Source organism: Bactrocera tryoni, chromosome 1 (assembly GCF_016617805.1).
Source record: "Bactrocera tryoni isolate S06 chromosome 1, CSIRO_BtryS06_freeze2, whole genome shotgun sequence".
Taxonomy (NCBI): Eukaryota; Metazoa; Arthropoda; class Insecta; order Diptera; family Tephritidae; genus Bactrocera; species Bactrocera tryoni.
In genome coordinates, this window is record NC_052499.1 from 3643512 (window position 1) to 3665526 (window position 22015).

Sequence of the window (22015 nt, forward strand, 5' to 3'; positions counted from 1 at the left end):
AACGACAATAAAAATGATTTGGCTTTGCGGCGCCACAGTGTGGGCTGGCGCTATGCTAAATATAAATATAAGTTGATACATACAAACATACACAATATGCAATAATATCTAATACTGATTTTCGCAAGACGCCACTGTAGTCACATTAAATAAATAAAGCGCTCCAAATTCGTCTATACACTTGAGTTAACAACAATAACAAAAATATTGCAAATATACATATAACGGCATTAATATGACGCTTTGACACAACAAATATTCATGTTTGCCTGCATATTATCATATAAATACACGAAAAAACAATAAACAGCTGACAATGTTATTTTATTGCCCTCCAAACTACTCGCATCGGTAAAGAAAATGTGAAATTTTGCATATAAAAATTCAATTCAGGATTCTGTCGTTGTCATTGACATTTTTTATGAGTATTTTACTCCTTTTCCTATTGCCAGTTAAGAAGTCACGAGTGTTCTCAAGCGGCGTGTGAGTGCCGCTGTGACGCTCCTTCTCCCAATTTACGCTTTTCTTCGCTCAGCCGCAAGTCATTTGCATATTGCTTCCCTCCCGGGTGCTTTGTGCATATGTTTGATATGTTCGATATGAGAGCCTTGGGAATATCACATAAAACTAGCATTGAATTGACTTGTAAGTCATCTGAAAACCAACCAATAATAATAGCAACAAAGATACGGAAGTGTGCTAAGAAAAGTCTCTATCGTATGGTGTGAGAATTACAGCTTTAGAGTTGCTAAGAGAATACCATTGCCATACCCCAACAGACAACTTAGATAAACTGGTCTAACCCACTCAAAAAGACTAAAGCCAGTTTCATGGATGTAAGTTAATAAGTTACATATGTTTAATAATACTTTATGAGAAAATTTACTTCAAATAAATTATATAAATTGAAAAAAGAGACGTCAAAGTTCGTGCGGAATCAAACATTTCAGAAGTAGCTTCAGTATTATTTTGGATTAATTGTAATAATCAGCCAGTGTTGTTAAAATAATCATGAAGAGTGAAAGGGAGTATCGAAAAATAATACTTCAGTATTACCAAGCAAATCTGAGCCATCTAATATAGAAAACTAGAACAAACCAAAGGGTTAATCCTGAATACGAAACATATTAATTATCTTAAGGGGCCAGTAGGGTAATCTTAAATTTTTTTTTTGCATTTTCTGTTCCCTTATACCCTTAGAACAAATATTGAAACCCACTTTACCATTGGAAGGTTTCGAAAAAGGCCCAAAAATAATAATACCCCTCGACGTTCGGAGCGCTCGTAGTGCACACCTCAAACTATAAACGCGTTTTTCTCAAAACACACTTTTTTAAACTGGCGTACATGATTCCGGTCGAACTACTCAACCGATTTGCTTAATTTTTTTTTACATGTTCACAAAACGCCTAGCTATCGTCCATACCAGATTCATAATTTTTTTTAAATTTATTTACAATGTTATGACAAAATTTATGTAAAAACATGGAAATAATTAAAAAAAAAAGTTAATTACTTTTTTATTTATCAAAATTTTTTTATGATTCTGGTAGGGACGATAACCATTCACGTATATTTTAAGAATAAATTGGGATTTTGTGTTTCAGATGATCCAAACATGAGAAATTGTGTCCGCCAGTGAAAAAACGCATCTCATTCATCCAGCCATTTCTCCGACAGATGTCATCAAAAAAATCTGAAAAAAATGTGTTTATACACTCCACGATATACCTCATGATATGTGAAAAAAGTTCTATTGTAGAATAAAAATTTCTATGAAAAAAAAAGTCAAAAAAACAGGCCAGATTATCCTACTGACCCCTTAATAAGCATGAAAAATGTGTTTTTGGGAAGCAAAAACTATTTTATTTGAAAAAAACTGATTTCTCTTAGATACATAAGTATGTACATATGTATATTCTCACACATATGTATGTATATCGAAATGTTTAATTGATAACCGAAAAAAATTATGGATGTAATACATGAATTCTGATCATTCTTTAAATGATAATAGAGGATATTAGACATACCCTAAAGTTCCAATAATCCCAACTCTCTTTTATGTTATTGATAAGTGACGATTATTTTTATGATCGCATATTTGCAAATATTAAATGAAAAGCTTGGGAAAAATAAGAATCGCACGACGTAGTAAAACTTGGATGGAAATACATACTTATGTATGTTTGCAGCACTTATTTTGCATACCGACGAAATCGCTGATTACGGTTGTACTGTTTTATGATCAGACATAATAACGTGAAGGGTTTGCTGACGTATCCACTTAAATCATAATCGAAACAGTCCTTTTACACAAGAGAAGCATAAAATATTTTGCTTAGAGCCTCGTGTTGTGTACTTATGGCATACAGATATAAGCACAAGGACCGACAGAATACCATATATTGATGTTGGTTTGTCAGTTGGTATGAGTGCTGTGCGCGGTTTGCTTCTTTGAGAACCTACAAGCTTCTTTCTAAGAATACGGAACCACCGGCCAATCACACTTCTGCTAAATTAATAACATTGCCAAAAATTCAACTACATCATTTATCAGAAATACTTTCCTCGAACTAAATGATGCATCATTTCAAGTTTTCGAAGATCATGTTATTACAAGAATATTCATTTTTTTTGTAAACCTTGCGCCCAAATTTCATAAGTTTTCTTCAAACAGATCGAATTTTTTGCATCCAATTGAGTTTCAATGGTTCGCCGTGTACTTTCTGATATATTGATTAGTCGAAAAAGTCTTTTCGTATTTTGTCAATAGATGTCGTTGCCGTCGTATGTATATCTCCAGTGCTACCAATCACATTGTCTCATAACATATAGTGTTGGAAAGGTGAGATTTTAAGCTTCATTTAAACAACAAAAAATTAAATTCGGGGAAGTTGAAAAAAAGTTACAGCTACTAAATTGGTGAAAATAATGAAGAAATTCGCTTATTTTGAATTTTTTTTTTATAAAAAAGGGAAGAATACCTTTGAAATTTGTAAAGTTTACGGAGATGATGCTTATCAGTTCGTGTAGCACAACAATGGTTCCCTCTCTTCCGTTCTGGAAACTTCGATGTGAAAGATGCGCCTCGCCCTGGTCGACCTATTGTTGAAAAAGTCGATGAAATTATGGAAAATAATAACCAGGACCGTCACATGAGCAGCCATGACATCGCTAAGGAACTTAAAATGCATCATTAAACGGTTTTGAACCATTTAAAAAAGGTTGGCTACAAAAAGAAGCTCGATGTTTGTTTACCACATGAATTGTCTGTGAAAAATTTAATGAACCGAATTAACACCTGCGATTCTTTGCTGAAACGAAAAGAAATCGAACCATTTCTGAAGCGAATGGTAACAGGGGACGAAAAGTGGATCAAATAGGACAATAATGTGCGAAAGAAATCATGGTCCAAGCGTGGTCGCAACGCCAGGATTGACGCATCGAAAGGTTATGCTGAGTGTTTGGTGGAATTGGAAGGAGTCATCTACTATGAGCTACTCCAGTCTGGTCGAACGATTGATTCTACATTTTACTATCAACAACTGATGAGATTAAAGCAAGAAATCGAAAAAATGGCCAGAACTGATCAACAGAAAGGGCTTCTTCCATCAGGACAACGCTAGATCACACACATCTTTGATGACTCGGCAAAAATTGGGTGAGCTTGGCTTGGAAATACCTCTACAGTAATTGAATCACTTTTGGAATTGCTTGGAACTAATTGCTTCCAGACCTATGTACATATGCATATGAGTTCGGAAGTTAAAAATATGCAATTTCTATGGGACTAAGCTTCCGCTACTAATAATAAGAAGAGTTAATGTACATACATACATATCTATAAAGAAATATATTTTATATGCATTCACGCGCAAATCATCTGCCATCTCGCTCACTGAATATTAATCAAGCTTTTCCAAGCAATTCGCCAACAACCAGCCAATATTTGCCAATCAATTGCCACAAACACAAATTGTCCATTTTCCTGTCCGGAAAGAAATTTTAAAATACAAATATAAAATAAAATTCCAATTGAAATCCGCAACACAATGTGTACAATAACAACACAAGCCACTCCGACTGTCAATCGCAGTGAACCCAAAGAACTCAACGAGCTCGACCAACCGTACCCAAAACGTGAAGGCGAGAGTATAATGTATGTAACGCGACATGCGCCACCTAAAAAGCCAGCAGCACAGCAGTGACAATCCCAATGCGCCAACTAAGTGTGAATATGCAGATAAAGAATAGGTGGCAAAAAGGTAAGACCACGCGGAAGGGACATAAGGAAGCAGCAGATGTGCGAATGTAGCCGATTTTTCAACCGCAATACTCGTATTTTCATTTTGATTTTATAAGACAGCTGAAGAGTGCACAATAAAAAACAGATATACAGTTATATGTATAGATAGCTGTAAATATTTAAATACAGTGACCGCACTTGAGCGCCTGGCGTATAATGAAAATCCCAAGTAGAATGGAAATGAGAATGAAAATTAAAATGAAATGGCAAGGTTTATGAAGAAGAAGCATAATACAGTCAATGAGAGCAATAAGACGTAAAGGAGAGCGGCAAGCGAGTAACAAGGCACAGCTTAACAGCGAGTCTTCCTAAAACGCTGGGTAGCGGCTGTTGTCGGTGGTAATGGCGATAAGTCTAAATTGTTCAAATAAACTGTCACAGATTTTAATTTTAACCATTTGAATATAAAATTGCGTACAACAACAATGAAGCGACGAATGGACAGTTGTTGGCTGCCGTATGGCTATGGTATGCCGACGGTCAGCTTTCCACAGCAGGCACAGCGCAAGCGGCTATTGAAGGCGGTAGTGAGGATGACAATGGAAAGCCATTTTATTAGAATCTTCGACAAATGGACTTTGAGAAATTCAGGAATTCGATAACAAAAAGGCCAAATGCTAAAGGAATTTGACAGCGAATAACAAGCGCAACTCATTAGTGGCTTTATGCGCAAGTTTATAAATATGCAATGATTTGCCAACGGTAGGAAGACACAGACAAAAGAAAGGAAGAAACACGTTAAACTCAGTGTTGCTAAAATGAAAAATAGCGTCAGCTCATTAGCACAAAATCAAGCTGGCGATTGTCACTTGCATTGTCACACACATGGCTGTCAGTCATCCGGCATAAAGCACATATCCATAACATAGCACACATTTTCCACATCCATGGCATACATACCATATGCAGATGTAAGTACTATACAGATATAGAAGGGAGAGAATGTTAAAACAAACGGTCAAGCATCACATTTCGTAAATTTGCAATTTGCACATTAGCGCAGACGAGAAAAAGAAATAAGTAAAGCGATCAAAAAACGACTTAAACAAATCATAAAAAAGTGCAACTTATGCGCAGACAATAACTTAGCTACAGTTCCAACGAAATGGACAATGACAAACATGCAGAATTATTAGCATTATCATATTCAGCGCAGCATGCGTTATATAACCGGTAATGCGGATGTACATCTAAGAGGACGGTGTGATAAGCCGGTGTGGTTTCCTGTCTTGCTAGAGATTCATGCATTTGGTTTAACCTTCTTCATTCCGTAAATACTTATACATAGGTCTACCATGGACATTCTCTTTTTTGCTAATCCTTGAAGGAAGATAAAAGCGTATAAACTATTTTAGTTGAGTTTTCCATAATTGTCTCCTATTCACTTGTACATTCCAGTGTTTCAGACCCGCATATCTTTTCTTTAAGGAATGTTTTCTAAACCCTTTTATCCAACTTAGCTAAACAAATATTTTTTTTCAAATGAGAATATCGAAAAAAAGTGAAACTTATTATCTTTTCATAACATATTTCTTTAGTACTCAGAACCATCCCTTCAACAAAGTCAAGATCTACATTCTTGGTGTTCATTTAGAGGACGCAGGCGATAGATTTCGATGGAACTATATATGTAGATATCTACGATGCTTATCTTAAAGCGTTTGGAAAGGCTCCGGACTGACACATAGATGGCGCTACTAGAATTAAATTCATATAATTTTTAGTTATCCCGAACCTTCAAAAGTCGTATGTATAAATTTGACAGCTGTGGGATCATTAGTTTGCAGATTATATCATTTTGACGCATCGACAGTCATCCCAGTGAACTACACACGAAAGGTCCATAAACAACGACTACTACATACTGTTTTTTGAACCGTTTAAAGAACGAGTCACAAGTCAGCGACAACTATGGCAAAAATTTATGAAGTGAGCTTCGAATCGCTTCCGCATCTACCGTATTCTCCAGATCTGGCCCCCAGCGACTATTTGATGTTCTCATATCTGAAAAGAGTGATCGCTGGAAAAAAATTTTCGTCGAATGAAGAGGTGATCCCCGAAACTGAGACCTATTTTGAAGCAAAGGACAAATCGTACTACAAAAATGTTATGTAAAAGTTAAATGGTCGCTATGATCAGAGTATCACCCTTGAATGGAAATATGTTGAATAAAAAACGAATTTAGCCAAAAAAATGTGTTTTACTATGGTAAGCCAATGACCTTTAAATTGCCCTGTTATATACAGTGTACTCGTAAAGTGCTTTATAACTAATTCTTCCATTGTTTCTGATATTAATTGGTAATAATAACCCAATCCATATGAATTTCATGAGAATATCCTCCATGGCGCCAAGAGCCATTTTATGTAATAATACCAACTTTACTGAAATTTTTATAAATTTTATCATAAATCCATTACAAAGCGTTTACCGTGGACTATTTTTATTTGAAAGGTCGTACCTCTAACACTACACTTCCTTCGAACTTAATGTTTTTAACGCATTTTTGCCAGGATGATCAACTTTGGAACTCCCTTCATTCGAACAAATTTCTTCTAACTCAGCTTAAATCATATTTGGAAATAGTTTTAAGTAGCAAACTGAGAGTGTTCTAAACTAAAACTTCGGAATATTTGTAGTTTATATAACTGTGTCTAATATGTCGAAACTGAAAAAAGAGAATTTATTTGGAGTAAATACAAAATTTACGAGGTTTCATTATTCAATGAATGTAAATATATAGAACCCGCTAAAAGTTCGGCAGAAATTCAAAAATTCGCTGTTTCATCTAACTTCTCTCGTACGACTCACACTAAATCTAAGGTTCGTTCACACACTACTTATATGAATTACGTAGACAGCTAAATTGACAAAAGAAAAGACCGAAAATCCACTGTGAAAATGTACAAATGATATTGGTACATTGCCATTACCATAAGCCTCATCAAGGGATATCAGCTGAGGAGCAGAGGGAGGTGAAAACAGTTTACCAAATCCACTGCGTGTTCGTATTAAGTACATATGTATGTACTATATAATATATAAATATACAAGCAGAAGTACAAGTTCACACTCTCCTTGCCGGTCCATTTTATATCGTCTGTTAGCAGCGATAAAATTGTGTTACAAGTCCACAGCGGTATGCCACATACTAAGTGGACAAATCTACCACAAATACAACTGAAATCACCCTCATTACAGATTAACATTTACCATGCGACAGTGAAAACTCAGGCCAACAATGAAAAGCTGCTGACCGCCAGACGACAAAAAGCGAGAAATTGTCGGGTGGCTACATAAAATTAAGGACCATACAAAAAATGCTATGCTAGGCCTGTCTTCACTAAAACCGACCGCTGTCAGCAGTTTTAACACCAAAATGGTTGTAGGCGGTGCTATGACGGCGTTGAAGCAAAACAGAAAAGAGATAATAAGGTGAATGATAGTTAGTGAGGGAAGGATTTCAGGAATGTCCAAAGTGTGAGAAATGTTCGTATCACAAATATGTGAAACGAGAGGCAACACTTAGTAAAACTTACGAGAGAATATTAATTTAGTCTCTACAATAATTTTATAAAATAAGAGCATGGAACTGAGATAATGAGTGGAGTAGTAAAAGTCTAGGGTAAGTGTCATTCAACAATACCCATTTGACATTAATTAAAGATCAATTGAACTCAAATGATAAACTGCAACAATCCTTGCATTAAATTAGTATTACCAGAACTGAGGAGTGTAGCAATAACAAATGTGTGGGGTTTTAAAACATTTTCTAACTTATGGTTTGTCAATTTAAGACTAAAGGTCTTAAGGAACATAAATAGAAATACATTTTCGACGTTTATCATTGAAACCAAATGGCCGCTATCATTAATTTGCTTCTGTTTCACCAATATTTTGATAAACTTTGACTAATGCGACGTTGCATTTACGCGCACACCCACACCTGCTTGGTAGTAGTGTCACCAATTCCATTGGCTCAAACTCGAACACCACAACTGACACTTCTCACTGCGTTCATCGGGCGCTTAAGTGAGCCATTTATCTCGGCGCTACCTCAAGCGACAGCATATCAGGCGCCAATGCCTCTGGCCTGACACGTCTTTAGTCATAGCTTAAATCCACCAGTCAGCAACCAAACCCAGAAGCTAAGTATGTAAACCGCCATCGATGCAAACGGCGAACCAACGAGGCAACTAACTAACCTCTCATACCCCTGCCCCCACCCGAGAAATAAGTGCACCACCATTGCCACATTGCTGTCTTAATACAAAACCATTTATATTCCGATTTCCACATTACAACAAAGTTCAAGTACAAACACCAAGGCATTTTACAGGATTTCGATTATGCCGGCGATATCCTTGAACATCAATACTACAAGTAAATTACAACAAAAATAGCAACACGACACACAAAAATGCTGAGGAAATTGCGGCGCACCAACTGAGGTGGAGAAGTAGAAGAAATCGAAGATTGCTATCTTTGACGGTTGCGTTGACTGTCGATTGCCTGATGCCCCTTACCTACAGTTAGACCTCTCTCAACCTTGGTTCTCAAGCACTGTGCGTTCGCCATTATGTATTGGCGTTGAAACAATTTAACAAGGAAAAAACTAATCGAAGTAAGAATAAATAAAAAGATATAAAAAGAGACGGAGAAAAAACATACCTATTAAAGAAATAACAATAGTAATGGCAGTAAAAAGCAGCGAAAACAACAAATGAAAGGAAGTCGTTTAAAAGTACAAACGGACATTATTTATGGCCCAAACCATTAGCCAAACTTCCAAATACCTAACCGCCGTCTATGCGTGCGAAAAGCGAGGAGATGTGGGGATAACCACTTGTAGGAAGTGGCTGAGGAAGCGCGCAATGGAAGAAATACAAGTGATGCAGTGAAAGAACTCTACTTTCTTCCTTCCTGTCTTCCTTTCTAATATCTATATCTATGTATGTACATATATTGGATGTATGTTTGCGCGTGGTGTGTTGGTGACCAAATCCATGCAATACTTCAATTGGCAAACGTATTTATTTTTGTATTTATGTGGCAGCATTTGCGACTAATATCGATTGATTTTTACTTATTTACTTCCGATTTTTGCGTATTTAAACTTAAGTAGTAAGTTTGCATAGATTCCTAGAAGCATAGTCAGTGGCAGCAACAAATACTGTTATTTGCGTATTGTGTACCGTTACTTGTGTGTTGCTTTAGACTGTAGACAAACAGTTTTTTGTGACTGCGGGAATTTTCGATTTGAACAATTTTATGCGCACAAAGAGCAATGATCCATGGTATATTAGTAGAATACATAGAAGTATTTGGTGTTAACTTTACGCTATTGGATGTGTAGCTTCTTATAACGGGTTTTTCAATAGAGATGCTACAAAAGTAGACCGATAGTGGCAGCAAACTTATTAAACAATATTTTTTCCCGCTCTTTCAGTTCATCATAGAAAGACATACGATCCAGTAACGAGTCGAAATTATTAAAATTTAATTCGAAATTCGGAGTTAGTGGCCTCAACTTTAAGAGCGCTACGTCCAATTTATAGTCGTCTTAATCGTTCTGCCTGACCAATTTTGCGAAAGGCTACATCCTTACAAGATCAAATTGACGCAAGAACTGCAGCCGCTTGACCACCAGAATCGTCGTATGTTCGTGAATTGGGCTGAGCAACAACTTGAAAATGATCCGGATTTTCATCGAAAAATCATCTTCAGCGATGAGGCTCATTTCTGGTTGAATGGATTCGTCAATAAACAAAATAGACGTTATTGGTCAGGCAGCCATTCACTCGTACTACATAAGTCACCATTACATCCCGAAAAAATCACAGCTTGGTGCGGTTTATGGGCCGGCGGCGTCAGTAGGCCGTATTTCTTCAGTGATGATCAAGACCGACATGTTACTGTGAATGCGAATCGATACCGCTCAATGATAACCGAATATTTTTGAGCCGAATTGGATGTCCATATCAATATGCGGTTCTAAAGTACGGCGCCACAAACCACATAATGAATGTCACAATCGATTTATTGAAAACCAAGTTTGATGAACGTGTTATCTCACGAAATGGCCCAGTCATTAGGCCGCCTCGGTCGTGTGATTTGACGCCTTTAGACTATTTCCTCTGGAGCTACGTCAAGTCTATGGTCTATGTGGTGGTCTTACAAAACAAATCGAGTCCCATACATAATGGCATTGAATGTACTTTCACAGGAATAAAGAATTTCATTAATATCCCATTTTTTTTTTATTTAAAAAAAAAAAAACTTGTGAAGCGCTCTTATTGAATACCCAGTTATAAATTGGTAGCGATCTATTAGGCTCGGACTTCGAGTGATATTATTTTTGAAAGACCCTGGTTTATTAACACAAAATAAAATCAGAAAAAACTTTTTAATTAGTAGTCAGGATAATTAGGTCCTCTGGCCATTGGCGCCCAAACGCAAATAGAGAAAATAATAATAAGAGATAAAAAAGAATTTTAAAGACATTAATAACCTGATCTCTTGAAATAACAAGCCCCTCATGGTGTTGCAAACATAACAAACTCAAAAATCCAATGAAGAATAGGTTGATATACACAAATATAGAAGTGTTGGTAATTAAAATGTATTACAAGCATCTTAAGTATGTTAAGTCGTATATGGCTCCATGAAACCGAATGTGTTGTTGATTGAGCTTACTGGCATACTTCTACCTTTATCAGTGAAATAAGGCTACTCGAGGAGGACCGATAAACTTAAGACATCATTAGCACGGTTTTAATGTTAGTTTTAACAGCAATAGACCAAGCCAAGCACTAAACTGGATCTTATTTCAGTATTATATCAATGAAAGAAGGGACCGTAAGTCTCAGTTTTCACAGAAGGATAATGCGCAATTGTGGAATACATTCTCTTCATGATTTTGTATATTAATGCATATTTCTTCCGATTTCATTTCTTCGATGTCGAGTTTTCCTCATATTGTACTACATGATGCGCATCACACTGTTTCAAGTTAACTTCTTTACGACAAGAAATCTGACACAAAGTGGAGTGGACCTGAGTCCGAGAACCACAGTACGTCAATGTTAAACAGTGGAGCCAGAGCTTTTCCTATTTAAGAGTCTGAAAATTCTAAGTAAGTAAAACGTCATTCCGCTATTAGTAAAAATCAGTTACATAGTTTGCTATCAGAAATGGGAAGTCGAAGCTTGAAATGTCTATATTATTTTATAGGTATGATTTAAATACTTTTATTGAGTATAAAAAAATTCATTCGAACAAATTGCTTTCAAGAAAATTTAAAATATTTAAAATGTTCCTGAACCAGGTGAACCATTAACACCTTGTTAAGACTGCTATTTTGCAATCGGATGTGTTTAATATCGTATCAGAAAAAGCCGTTATACAGGAAATAGCAATTTCCTAATTTCCTCACAAACTCTCATACGACAAGCAGAGCATACAAATTATCGAATCATGTGTGAAACATCAAAGCCTACCGATACATCCGTTACAAAAGGTATAGAACGTGTCTTAGACGCGACCCCTGCACTTATGTACATATGTATATATGTATGTATGTACCTTAATAGCATATGTACTTAAGACGGATATTGAGTTAAAACTAATGAAAACCAGCCGCCTCAAGTGCAAATAATATTTCACGCGCATATTTGATAAGCTGCAAGTAAATAGCAACAACAACAATCAAATAAAGAAGTGAAATTACTAGAAAATATACTCAGCTTGCTGTTGGTGTGAATTTCCGAAACAAACGATGGGAAGAATATACCCAAATGCTTACAAGCCAACATACCAACATAGTTGGAACACCATTTGCATTGCTAAGCAGCGATTTAGCAGGGAAAATATTCTCCTAATTGGCTGTGATAGCACCCGAGGGAGTTGTAATGCGAGTGACAGTCCAACCCAGTGCACTGGCGAAAGCCCTTTAGACGCGCGGATGGTGTGGAAGAAAGGGGTTAGTGGTCAGGACGCGTGCACTGGCATTAAATTTGGTATCTTGTGTGTTTGTATGTGTTGGTGCGAGGGTATGGGTGTGGCAAGTTATGTGTATTAAATGTTGGTAAAGCGATATGCTAGCTCTTCTCCAATGCTGACCAGTCGACCAGGAGTTTCGCTTCACTGGCAATGCTTGGCTACGCTTGCCACTTGCATTGTTGTTGTTGCTGTTTTACAACAGTAAGCCGCCCGCATGTACATTTGTGCACCCATATCTGTTGGCATTTAAGTTCAATTTTTTTCTGTTTTTCTTATTTTTGCGGGCCTTTCCGCACGGTCCACTGCCGGTGGGGCGCGTCTATCAACGGCTTTCGGTATCATTATCAGCATTTTATTATCGCTTGATTGTATGCGTATTTGTTAGCCTGGTTAAACAGCTTGGCCATTTCGCCACATCATGTGAAAAGGGTCTCTCAAAAGATGATCCTTTAACGACCAAAGCGGAGAGCAAGCAAGTGTATCTTGGTGCTGCGTGTCCAGTTCCTTGAAAAGTACTTTATTTGCAAAAAGTTTTTATTTTTTTCTGTTTGTGCACTTTATTATTATTTGCGTTTATTTTATTACTTCTGTTTGGGTTACATTCCGGAATTAGCTGCGCGGTCAGCAATGAATCGTCGGTTTGGTCTTATCTTTGTTGCCGCACATGTAGGAGCATACAGTTTTCTAATCGCTTTTACACGCTTGAATAAAACACAAATTAGCATTTTGTTTGTTGTAGAGAAAATTCAGTGATTTGTTGGATTTTTTTTTGTTGTTGGAATGTTCGCATTAATATTTCTGGTTCATGTGGTTAATGGGTTGTTTGTTGACCGCTTTGTGTGAATGAATTAAATAAGTGCAAGTTTAACCTTTGACCGCGGTGGGGTAATGCGGAGGAAATGGACGGTGAACGCAAATTAGTTATGGAAAAAAGAAACGAATAGCAACGCAAATATTATATTTTGTCTATACAGGGTTTATCCGGAAAGTAATCGGACTGAGGCGATGTAAACTAATCGTTACAAATCTTTAAATCTTTCAGAAAATCGTTTTCACTTTGGATTTGCTCATTCTTCCGATCTTCATCAGCGACCTCCCCAAGTGCCTGGTGCTACCAAAAATGCCTGGTGCCACCGAAACACACCACTTCGTGCTAAAGCAACATCTGGGTAAGCCTGCTTGAGCATATCAAACGTCTCTGTCGTAGATTTACCGGGTCATACAGAATTTAATTACGTACCTCTGCTCTAATGGATGCTGCATGTTTGGCTTGCACCACTAACAAAAACACGTCGCGCTCGGAGACAACTGACCAGCCGTTTGTTCGTTAGCTAGGAACGCCCTCTACCGAATCCAGTAGGTCCGCTCATTTCTGAAGTACAGTTGCGGCAGAAGTAAATCAGTCCTATTACTTTCAGAACAAACCCTATACTACGTTTAAGATCAAATTTGACCAGGACTGGTTCAATAACTGCGCCAGCAAATCGAATCGAGAAATATTTTTTTCCTAGATTGGTACAACCTTTTTCATGCTCGTGTGGCTATTGATCTTCTTATATCAATTAGTGGGTGTTTGACAGCTGTTTGTTTACGACGAAACGTTTGTCTGGTCTGGTCTACGATTTTGGTAGCAACACATTTGCGCATTTGAAAAAATAGAATAGCAATACGATCTCAAACTCTGTCTCAAACTTCATAATACAGACTGACTGGTCTGATGATTGGAACCTGTAAAACTAACAGCTTCGAAAAAGGTTAACTTAGATTAGATCAATCTAACCTGGTCTAAGCTGGGAGTGTTCATAAGCACTGAGGTGTTATTGTGTGAAAAAACTGGTGTACTCATCACAGGAAAATTTCATAAAGAATTATTATTTACTGTTCAAGAAAATGATCAATGATCCCATCTTATTTCTAAAAACACAATACTTGTATTATAAAGTCTCTGTGTTAATCATTTGAGTTAAAGTAAAATATGAATAACTTTCATATACAAAAAATAAAATCATAAAGGCAACATCTTGGAACTCAATAAACAAAAGTAACAATATTCTTATTTGCTCTACACCAGACACTTCTCAGCGCACTGCACTTTTCATGAGACACCACTACAACAACCGAAAAGCCAAAAAGTAAATACCGCACACATGAGTACGCAGTACTTGAGCAGAAGTTTGCTTAGTAAACTAAGACGACACTCCATTCCACACTTGACGAATGTGACGGTTAAGTAAAAAAGGGGAGTGGCCAAACATGTTGGTGAAGAAAGTTGCATATGTGTTTATTTAAGAAATATTTTCAAAAAACTTCGCAACTAGGTGTAAGTTTAGTATGTACGAGAATAAAACTCCATTCCTTGCCTGCCTGTTTCACAAGTTCAGTTGTCGAAAATGCGAAGGTACTCGCATGTGCTTACAAACATATGCATTTGTCTTGGCATACAGCATGTCTTCTTAAGATTTATGATGTATTCAACGCTACATTGTAACTTACTATATGTGTATGTATGTAAGTTTACATATACATATATGCGTTGAAATGAAAAATTTCGCTAATTAATTAATTTGAAAATAAAAGTGTGAAAACAAGAAGGAATGCTGTTTTTAGCGATTAACTAATAGTAAAACCTTACTACAATATTATAATGCATTTATATGAGTTAATGTATCTCAACGAGGAAGGATAGCAAAAATTTATGTATGAAAGCCGTTATGACACACGACGTAAAATCTCGAATGAAAGTTTTTGTCCATAGATTATTTAAGAAATCAGTAGATAAGATGGTTATTTTTCCTATACTGATAACCGATACCGCTCTAACAAAGAGGTAAATTAATGAGGTCATAATCATTTCTTGCTTGTTGTCCTTATTATTTTCAAAACTTCTATGACTATATAGCTTTTTTTAAGGATATGGTGTTGTAATTCTTTCAAATTCGATGGCATATACATAATTTCTAAACTCATCATTTTATGAGAACAATTTTTTATCTGCGGATATTCCGTTATTTTGTGACATTTTTCTCCGGTTGGTTTTGTTATAAAAGTTTTCTTTATAATCAATGTGGTAATTTGCAAAACTGTTTAAAATATTATTTGTAATCTATTGTGTTAACTCAGAACAAAGTCTATTTCTAGGCATTTAAATGAGTTCAAATACAGTTATCGTCGTATTTATAAGGCATAATCGTGTGAACAAATACGCCAACATCTTCAATTTTTAACCCTGTCTGCTATAATTTTAAGAATTTAATCAAGCCTTTCAGGCATAATGATCTCAGAGTACTTTTCATTCTTTGGAAACTTTTATCTTAGTAAATTAAATATTTTCAAAACTTCTGGGTTTCAAGCTTGTAGACTTTCAAAAAGCTCTATGAATTCGGGAGAGTTTGTAACGCTCAGAAGAAAACGTCTCTATAACATATGTATACACTATAAATGATCAACATTAAGCTGTGTCGATTTGGGTATTTCTGTCCGTCTGTCCATATATAGGTGAACTACATAGGACCTTGGTTTTCAAGATATCCATCTGAAAGTGTTCACGCGTCTTTTTCTTCTCAAAAAGCTGCTCATTTGTCGGAACTGCCGATATCGGATCACAATAGCATACAAACTAAACGATTGAGTGATTATATGGTTAAACTTTTAATTTTTCGAGATATCTTCAATAAAATTTGGCACAGGTTATTACCTAAGACAGTAATGCAATCTCGAAATAGTTTTTTCAGATCAAATACATATAGCTTACCACTGTCTTACAAACTGAACAAACGGAATCAAGTGCTTGTGTAGACGAGATATCGTCATGAAACTTGGCATGAGGTATCGTCCAAGACAATAATAGTTCGAAGAAATTGTTCAGATTGGATCACAAAGCAAATAGCTGCCAAACAAACAGACCGGTCAAAATCAAGTTCTTTAAGGATTTTTGTACTTGTGTAGGGTATTATAGCTTCGGCGCAATCAAAGTTAACACGTTTTCTGGTTTCGATTAAATTTTTGGAACATTTTCAAAATGAAGCATACAATGATCTCCTCTCATAATTTGACGCCAAGTCACGCAGTGACATCCGTCTATGATTATTATTATTATTATTGCTTTCACCGCATAAATTTTGGTATGTAAAAAAATACCGAACGTTTCTTACTCAAAATACATAACACACAGACGCATAAATCAAACAATAAGTACTCTTTATTATTATTATTTGCACTTTGCAATAACAAGAACAATGCAAGCGCCAATATTTACTTCCAACTAAGCGCCATTTTCAAGAGCATCAGATATGGCTTATTGAATAAGAACTTGCAAACGCCAGCCGAAGCAGCAGCACTTGAAAACTTTTGGTTTTTGAATTAGCCACCTTTCGAGCCACGACCCTAAAAATGTATGTTTGTGTGTGGGTGTGTGCTGTGCAACAACATAATTTGCATAAAATTGACGTTAAAAGGTTACATTAGGAATTGCCAAACATTTGCACAGGATGGCTGAGCCAGTCAGCCTGCGCCAGGCGGTAGCCAAGAAGTTCATAAACAGCGCGCCATCGCCAACAAGATGGAGCGCATTGCGCGACCGCCTTCCCAATTTGCGTGCGCCACACATTTCTGCTGAATTCGAATTCCGTTGTGGCCCGTGGCCTATGAATGGCATGTGTAGTGAGTTGGAAATATATATAAAAGTATGTACATGTATGTATGTATATAGAAGTGCATGGACCGGCATTCGCGAAGCGCTTGGCTCCAACATATTTTAATAACAGTAAATCAATGTGCTTGCTACTTCTTTTTGCTGGCCGTGTGAGTAACGGCAGCGCCTTCAAAAACATGACTTTAATTAATTTTTTGCGTTTTGTAAACAAATTATAATTGCATGTGTGGCATATGAAAGGCTCTAGAATATTTAAATTTGTAATAAGCGTAATGTGTAAGTGATATGTGTGTATTTAGTAGCATAATAAACGAATCGCTAGAATTTTTAACACACACGCGAAAGTAGAAAGTGATAAATATGGTGCAAATATATATATATATGTATATACATATGTATGTGCATATGAAAACGCATTAATTATAACCTGCTGTGCAAAACATGTTGAATACATGCACATACACATACAAACATGCAAACACTCCCACTAAAATCTGTGCAAGCTCTTTTCATACGAAATACAGCACTGCAGCTTACGACTTACATACATATGTATATGGCAAGTATACATCTGTAGTGGGCGCCTCTTTCCGTTGGACGATGTGAAAAAGGTACCGAAAACTTTTTAATCACTGACAATAAAAAAGCATTTTGCAGCCAACAGTAGCTTTTCTGGTACTTAGTAAACTACTATGTGTGTAGAGGTGTAATATGCGGGGATTTTTGTGAACCATATACGTATGTATGTATGGCATGTATTTTATTTTGAATTGAAATGACAGTGTGTGATTTGTGAAGTTCCACTACTAAGCTGTTAAAACATCGATCTGGGAGGTTCTACATGTTTTAAGGACGAAGGAAAAAAAGTTCAGAGAAATACTTTCAGCGGCTTCATTTTTTTAAGGGGTTACATAGGTTTACAGGTTTCAAAAATCGAATATTTTTATTTCTTATCAAATTCTACAACACCTCTAGAATATTGCCCTAAATCAAGTTGATCTGAGTAATAGTTTCGGAAATGCAGTCTTGAGAACTTGTCCGCTCGAGGCTAGCTCGGCAGGTCTTTGAAATAATTCTAATTCTTAAAGACTTTGACGAAAGATTTTTTCAATTACAACTATTTGAAAGCAAAGATGTCACGAAATTTTCACTAAATTTTTCTTTTTGTAAAAACGTCTAATTTTCAGTTTTTTTTCCTCCGTCAATTAAGGTTTTAACTAAAACACATATTTTTTTAATTTTATATGATACTGTAAGGACTTATCCTGTCAACTCGGGCGCATCTTTTTCTGAAGGGTCACCGGAAATGACGTCGCAATGGCCGAGTATAAAATATTTGTTTCAAAAATTTCAGAATTTCTTTGTTAATAGTGTATGTTTGTAACAATAAAATTTTTTTATAAAATATTCCATTTTTTATATAAGAAAACAATTTTTAAAAAAGGCTGTCTTTTAACCTAGGAAACCCATGTGACCCCTTAAGCTGGATTTAGTACCTACACTCAAGATACTCAAGCAGTTCGGGGTTTCCTAACACCGTTCGCCGTATTTTATTCCAACAGAATTACAAAATCGTGTTGTCATCCAACTTCTGCCAAACATTAAACAAAGCTTTTAGGAAAAGCGAACGGCTATATGGATTCTTTCGTAATTAAAACAAATAATTCAAGAAATATATAATAAGTGTATAAATAAATCATATAATATAATTTTTACCCTAGTTCGAACAACGAAACTCCTAATTTATGGGCTGGTACGAAATGCATGGGGAAATTCTGGACTCCAAGTATTTCTTCTTTATTTTTCCTAATATTTTCTTGTTTAACTTTAAATGAGAAATCTACGAAAAGATCCCGAAAAAGTTTCTAAAACTTTCGCGAAGTCTTTCACAATACTCGTACCTTAGTTTATTGTTGTGCTTCATAACATGTTGATTCCAGTCTTATAATATTTTACCTTTGTTTTAAATCTGATTCACAATATAATACAGAATTATTTTATGGAAATGGGAAACAAAGCGCCTCCACTGGCAAAAGTTTCGAGGCCTTTAGAGTTCAAATAGGCTGTAATTGATATGTATATAGTATGTTAGATCCAAAGATCGCACTGCAATTTTGCAAGAATTTCTATATTTTATTTTATTTTCCTTTATATGTAGGCATTATAACGAATGAAAGAAGCAAATACGACAATAAATGTTAAAAAAAAAATATATGTATGTATGTATGATAAACGGCTAATTTACATTATTTAAATCTTAATATCCAGTCTCCAAGCAGTTGTGGAGTTAATGCTGAATCTGTTCATAGTTGTGGTTTTGTCAAGACCGTTACAATCGGTATCCAAGGCTTCTAACTTGGCATGTAAGTACTTGATCGAAAATATATTCTCCGTCGGTGCAGTTTTATAAAAATGTTTGCCTAATTGAATAAGATACACAAAACCCAACGGTTCAAGACGACAGAACATTTTAGTGAGACCAAATCAGTTGTTTTGCAAGACAATAGTATATAAAAATCACTTAATTCAACAAATGCTGTCATAATTAAACACTTCAACAACACTTTCCTTAACTTCAGCTCACTTACGCCAACGACTAGAATGTATTGTTCAAACTCCGAAAAGGCTAATCCACCTGCAGAAATGAAATGTTACTACATTCATTCAAAAACCTCGAGTCTTAGTACATTCATAAACGTCAGCAACATTTTTCCATGACAGCAACAAGCATCCAACACCCCAACAATCTCCATATGAGTTTCAATTGTAACTGACCGACTGTGTTTGCGATAAACCTGCAAAACGAATGGTTGGGGACGATTGCAAAGGCAGTGATTTAGTATTTCCATTTGGACGGTGTTAGTTTCGTGCACATTTATTATTTTAATAAAATTGTATGGAGATATCATAAAGACAGCGTTCTCTGGAGCGAGTAAAATTTCTCATAAGCGAAATTGTCATGCATTCACATGTGTAGTTAAGTCAAAAAATGTGGCTATCAGGATAGTAAACCAGAGCAGGCAAATCCGCTTAAATGTTATGGTGATTCTGGAGCTCCAAACTCGTGGTTTAAAAGTTAGTGAAATTTGTATAAAAGTGTTAAAAGGTGTGCGTTGCAGATAAACAAGCTAAAATCACATAAAATGTGGATATGGTAATCATTTAACTCAAACAAATTCATTGAGAATTGAATATACTAAATATGTAAATATTATTCTTTTGCAAGAGTACAAATCTCAAATAGAGCAGAGAAGTGGTTAATCGAAATCGGCTAATAGACGCAATATTTTGGTGATTTACTTCACCTGATGATCATTATCTTATCCTTATTTGAAAAGTCCTAAAAATTATTACTTTAAATCACAAGTTTCGCTGGTTATTTAAAGATCTACCAAAGTTTTTCTTCTGCTTCTTTAAGTGGACTGTAAACAGCGAAGGGAATTCTTTAGGTACATCGAATTTTTTTTATTGTCTTATAAAATTCTACAACGCCTCGAGAATATTGTCTAAATTTTCAAGTTGATTCGAGTAATAGTTTAGGAGATATAGCCTTGAGAACTTTTGCGCTCAAGGCTAGCTAGGCTAAATGCGCTGTCTTTACACGCATTTTTCTCGAAACTGTGTCTTTAAAGTCGGTTGGTAAGATTTGTCGAAAACTACTCAACCGAACTTCATGAAATTTTACAGGTCTTAGAAATTTTTTTCGATTACAACTATTTGAAAAAAAAAATTCGCGAAATTTTTACAAAAATTTTCATTTTATTGTAGAAATGTCTGCCTAAAATCCAATTTTCAGTTAATATCCATATTTTAAATTTAAGGTTTTAGCTAAAACACGTATTTTTTCTCACTTTCTTTCATCCTGTAAGAAGTTATCCTGTCACCGGAAATGGCGTCGCAATGGTTGAGTTTAAAATATTTTTATTCAAAAATTTCAGAATTTCTTTGTTAATAGCGTATGTTTGTTACAATAAAAAATTTAATTTTTTATATGGGGAAATAATTGTTGAAAAAAGGCTGTTTTTTACCCGAGGAAAACCATGTACATAACTCCTTAGGGGGTATTCTCATGTAATCACTTCGAAAAATCGATTTTTTTTATTTTGACAGTAAAACCTATTGACAACATGCTGTGAAAAATTCAGACCGAAATGTATAGTATTTGATAAGTTACAGCTCATAATCGCCGACGTGTCGTAAGCGACTGTCTACCAGGCGCCATGACAAGTCTGCCTTTTTCTCGAATCATCATCTTCTGAAACTGTCATGGTCCTAAAAAAACAAGTATTCAACCGATTGCTTTAAAATTTACATATGTTCTTCTACTCGTTTATTGTTATCGTCCCTACCAGAATTGTTTATTTTCGAAAATATTTTCATACTTTTTTAAACGATTTTTAACGAAAAAAAAAGATGTTCGTGATTTTTTTTGGAGTTCGACATTTTTTTTTAATGAAATTGATTATATTTGGTAGGGACGATAGTCGCAGAAGTACTGAATAATAATCCATTAGTGTTTTTTTATTTCAGACAACATGAATAGCCGCTATCACCATGACCAGTGAACTACTTTTTTTGTTGGGGACTACTTTGATTTAAAAAAATTTATTAAAAATGTAATAAACGAAAAAAAAAAAATTTTTGTACATTTTAAAATACAAACAAAAATATATTAAAAAATTAAAATGATTGGATTTTGTTGTCGCATAAAAAAATCTTCCTAAAAAGTGGTAAAATGCATGCGTTCACATGAGAGTACCCCCTTAATACCCAACAGTGAAAACATTATTTTTGGGTGCTATAAAGCCAAAACCAATTTGTTTTTGTAGCTCAAATTGAGTCGGCTCAAACAAACGGTCAAAGCTTTCCAAAAACATTGTCATCAAATCCAATTCTAAACCTCTCTGTGCTAGAGCTAGAAGGAACAATTTTTTAAAACTTCGAAGTTTTGACAATCAGCCATAACTTGATAGCCAAACATATTACCTGCGTCTTCCGTTAGTTCATCGAGTTCCATTCCATTATTACTGCATTACCATATTATTAGGAATATT